Raw genomic sequence first — 5,431 nt, 5'->3', positions numbered from 1 at the left:
TTTTGGTACTGTTTCTCTCCCTCTATGTGTGAAACTTGCAAGCTGCTAATTGCATTAGTACAATCTAAGACAGAGTCTGTTCTCAAAGCAGTTCTTTGTAATAACAACTACTCACACAGAGAGAGACTCAAAGCAATACTCTGTAACAATAGAAACAGCACCCAGAGACTCCCCGCCCTTTTGTTGTATTCATCTTGCTTTGTTAACAATTGTGATTAAAATAGAGATAGAGGATGTATGTGGATGGATGCTTGGCGTGGATAATAACTGAATGATCAGGGAGGTGCCAGCCTAAGAATCCAGTGTCCATCGGCTGAAGAAGGCATCAAGTGGAAATAACCAGAGGACCCCCGGAGGGCAGACTGGAATCCACCCAACAGCCTCAAGAATGGGAGAATCAAAGAACAAGATAACATCTGGCAGCACGGAGCCGTCAGGAATGTGCTATCTGCTGATTGATTCAGCAACAGCATGATGAAGCAATTCCCATAGACTGGCATAGGAAGAAATTCCTATAAAAATGGACTCTAGAAAGTGAGAACTTTGGGGTCTGATTCTGCAAAGCAACTTCCAGGAGCATCAGATGAGCATCTGACAAGGCCCTGCTCCCTCCTCATATCCAGGCCACCTGGCCAGTGGCTTGGCATGAGCAACTCTAAGGCTGGTAACTATGATAACAACCTTGCAGAACCTGTGTGTGTGTGTGTCTGTGTTTGTATGAATGAATGTGTGAATAAATATGAGATTGAATGGAATGTTATAGCTATAACTAACTGCTTACTATGATTCTCTCTGTATTCACAATAAATGTGGTATTTTGCCTTTTCCCCTTTAATAAGATCCTGCTGGTTTTTATTTTATTGGTATAACACTCACACAGCATAACCACCTCTTAGTTTCTTTGCGGGGGGTCTCGCGGTCTGCGCCACCCAGATTTTCAAATTTTATGACAAGAAAACTAGGCTAATCACAGTTAACTTCAGGCCGGAGCAAGCACTCTGTTCCTCCATGGTTCTAGTCAGTGTCCCTTTCACAGCTGTGCCACTTGCGGCCCTGGCACCTACAGCTGCAGCTGCACTGAAAGAAAGTTCTGAGATCTTAGTGGTGGTTCTGCATGTCTGTCTCAGCAAGAAAGGCTGAAGTTAAGCAGCCATGAACTGCTTCTTTGAACAAAGATGCAGGAAGGGAGGGTGGCTGCAAAATTGGGGGTGGGGGGTGTTAAAAAAAGAAAAAGGCACCTTTTCCCACCCCCTACTAGTCCTACCCACCCAGTGCTGTCAAAACCTTGCCCTCCCACTCATCTCTGACAAAGACATATGAAAATGCTCCTTAAGAAAGTACCAAGAAAGGCCCCAAACCAGTTCTTTTCAGTTTAGTCCTATGCTAACTGCATATGCAAATCTTTGTCTCAGTTTTATTTCCAGAGCTGAGCTGTCACCAGAGGGCACCAGATAATTTCTTTCCAGCTATGTTTGACCAGTGAGTACTAGACAAGATGCTGCATTCTATGGACCAGTGTGTCTCTAACACCACTGCCTCCATTCCCCAATGCTCAAACTAAAGCCTGGGGCATGTGACAGTAGCACTTTTAACCTGAAGATTGTTCTGCTGCCATGTTTAGCTTGGTAACTTTCTGGCTTGTGGTGTTGTCTCGGGGGAAAACAAATGGAAGAAAGAGAATTGAAAATGTAGTATGCGTGGAGGAGCAAGTCAGAGCTGCAAGGGAACAACCTGGAAGGGCCGAGTATGGCCATAAGAGGTGAGACTCTGGCAGGTCCCTCTTGCTAGGGAGCCTTTGTCTCTTATGGTTGGTGCTTCGCTCACTGGGGGCCTTTTCTTCTTTGTTAGTCCACTTATAAAAAATGGATTTTTAAAACATTTATTGAGGCTGTTGTGATTAGTGATTGTACATAATTACTGGGTGTCATTGGATTTACTAGCTGGATCACAACAGTTCTTAATATGCCCCACTAAAGGGGCTGTGGGGTGGTGTGTGTGTGTTTTTTTTAACCTTTAGTGCTGCCAGAAAACACTTCCATGGAAGCTTGTCAGGAACTCAGTCATCCTGGGACTTCGTCTTTACCCCACATTCTGTTCTATCACATTGTTTTATTCATGGAGATGGTTATGATGCACATTTGCTTGTTGGTCACAGGTGTGCCTCAGGGCATGGCTGTCAGGCCGTGAGATGTTTACAAACACAACATAAACTTTAAGTGGCATTTCTTTTGCAAGAGTCCTTTTGCAGTGATAATGCAATTACAAGTAATATCACATGCTGCTGGACAATGCCACACCCGTTACAATGTGCTGGAAAGGAATACCAGCTAATAGCTGCCAGAATTCACCAATAGGCTACATATGTATTTTTGCGTGGCAGACACCTATTTTGCCATTTCATTAGTATCACGTGCACTGCAGTGGCTTTCAGCACCTACACAAGGAACACCTACTTGCAGGTTTATATTTCATGATGGACGTGATCGACATTTCAGCATAGGGGGCTGCAAATGCCAAATGCCAAGAGCAGTGTCTGGTGACAAATAATAGTGCACTGTTGAAGCTGTGAGATGAAGACTTTACAGGAAATCCCCATCATATTATCCCAGTCTTCTCCCAGTGGAGCACTTTTGGTTCCAGTTTGATTCCACATTTTGGGCTATATTCTCTCCTCTTGCAGTCTGTGGAAAAAGTGCTTTGAAATCTCTGCAAGTTAAAATTTGTCAAGTTTCAGAGCTATGCTATTCTATTCAAGTTCTTATTGCATGCCCATCACCATGGTATCCAAGCCCTTTCTCCATTCAGGGCTAGGGGCTTGTGCTCATGTTGTATGAATAGAAGGTCCATCCACATAGATCTCATGCGGACAAGCCATTGGCTTCCCAACTGCAACTGACATCTCTCCCCGAGCAGGGAAGAAGCCATGAATGGGGAACTAATGCTACACTCGATTCCCAGGAATTAAGGCATTGTAAAATAAGAACATTAGCCTGAGCTAACAGATGTGAATGACTGGAAACTGATGCTGTTGGCTCTTGGCTAACATGACCATTTTAAAGGAAGCACAAGCATCTTTCGTTGGGTAATTGTTCCCTTCTAAATTCAGAAACAAAACTTCTGAAAAGACTCACCAATAAAGAAACATATAGATTGCCCGATAAATGACATTATGCTGATTATTGTATTTGACTTGATGCACCTGGAGTACTAAATACAAATGGAGAGATACAGCATTTGACCATCCCAGTGTACCAGCCTCATAAGACTGAGCTTGAAGTTAGCCTCAAGTCACCAGTCCTGTAGTCACTCTGAGGCAGGCAGAGCCTGTTATGTACTACTGCACCAGATATGGACTGGCTACAGAGCTTGCTTATACACACCAGATGTGTTCATGATAAGATATTTTAATGCTCTTCCAGGTACAGCTGAGGTTCCTTTAAATAGGACATTTTACATACATTGCCACCTACTGGTGGAACAGTATAATACAGCTTAGTATTCCATTACAGAGCCAATGAAACTCAGGTAACCCATTGTTTCATGTTCTCTGAGTATATAAATCTCCCCACTGTATTTTCCACTGGATGCATCCGATGAAGTGAGCTGTAGCTCACGAAAGCTTATGCTCAAATAAATTTGTTAGTCTCCAAGGTGCCACAGGTACTCCTGTTCTTTTTGCGAATACAGACTAACACGGCTGCTACTCTGAAACCTGTCATTATGCAAATCAGAGACCAAACCGTAATCTGAGTTATTAAATATATTTGTGCATTTCCCATTTAATAAATGTTTCACATTAAATGATTCCAAACACCTCCCTTCAGCATCCTAGTCAATCATTCACAGGGCAACCAATTTTTTCTGAAAGGATTAATCATGATTCAGAAAGCTATAAAATGCCAGGGACTTATGAATTAACTGATAGTGATGGTTTTGTTCGGCTGTTAGCTGTCAGCGTTTCTACGCCCCCATTGCACTGTGCTGTTCATATGTATTTAAATATTTTCAGCCACTGTATAATGACTGTAGGGTATAAGCTGTCATTGCTTCTCCAGTTCTTCTGTGCTCCCATGTCCTCCAATTCTCTCACTACTCTTTCTTTCTGCCCCTCACTTCTTTGAGTCTCCTTGCATTTTATTCTTGTCTCAGTTCTATCCATGTCTGAACTAAAATCTGCCCATCCCCTTCCTTGTCTTAATTTTACCTTTCACTATGCTGCTGTGTTCACTGATCAGCCCCCAATCGTTATTGAATTTACATTAGAAATATGGGTGCGATTTCCTTAAGAGGTAACTTGAGGTGAACCACACCACAGAAGTGCCAGTTGTGACATATGCCATAAGGAACTGGAACTAGGCATCAAGAAGCATGGATACTATGTTCCCTTGGAAATCCAAAGTTAACTGGGCCACCTGTTTCTTATCTGTGTCCTGTAGGATTGATGAATTCCACATGACTTTGAGACCCCCTAAGGTCAAATGCAGCTTTGATTAGAAAAGGAAACGCAAGTGTGAATCTTGTCTTAGTCTCTGGTGGAGAGTAGCTCACATCACATAATTATCGCACAGTTGGGCCCATTAGGAGCTTCTGCTCAAGATGAACTAGTTATTTTTAGATACCATCTACAGTTTCATGTTGGATATTCATTAGTCCAACTCAGATTTATATTATTAAGGGCATTAAACATTTGAGCTGTGCAGTTACCCATCACTTTACAGATCACAGATAAGACACATTCCTTGCCCCCAAGTCAAGAACTATCAGGCATAGGACAGCTGTTAACCTTTAATGGAAAGATACATGTAAGATAGTTACATCAACAGGTGCTAGAGTAAAGGATGATATCACATTCCATAGTAGCATAGTGGAGCAGATGGATGCGGCAGCTGTTTCCAGCTACCTTTTATGTCATCATTTTATAACTACTTGTGCAATGCATTATTAAGGCCCCTCTTTTTTTATTAATTCAAGTCACAGTAAATGGATTCTATCCTATTTGACATCTCTGTGAACAACTTACCAGGCTACAGTGCTTTTAAGTCCTTGAAGTACTTTACATTCCTCTGGTGTAGAGTTAGAGTACATAAGTAGTATTTGCTGTAGACAAAGGGCACAGAATCAGGGTTCCAGGAAGACAGCCTTATGAAAAAAGATGTAGTTAAGATTCAGAAAGGGACTTGAGAAAGCCCGTCCAACAAGCCAATTGTTTGGGGGATCCTCCAATCCTTCGGTCTTCCTTCACCCTGTGGTCAGCATGTCTATGTTAAGTTCTAACTACTTTTTTAAAATTATCACCTTCAAAGCACCTTTCCAAAATAGTTACTTAAGCCTCACAACACCCCTGTGAGATGTAGAGGAAGAGAAATTGTTTATTCAGCTGTTAATGAGGGAAAACATTATGTGATTTGCCAGTGAGAGAATCTGGGTTAAG

This window comes from Chelonia mydas, chromosome 9 (genome assembly GCF_015237465.2).
Source record: "Chelonia mydas isolate rCheMyd1 chromosome 9, rCheMyd1.pri.v2, whole genome shotgun sequence".
Taxonomy (NCBI): Eukaryota; Metazoa; Chordata; order Testudines; family Cheloniidae; genus Chelonia; species Chelonia mydas.
Note: the sequence above shows the minus strand (reverse complement) of the source record.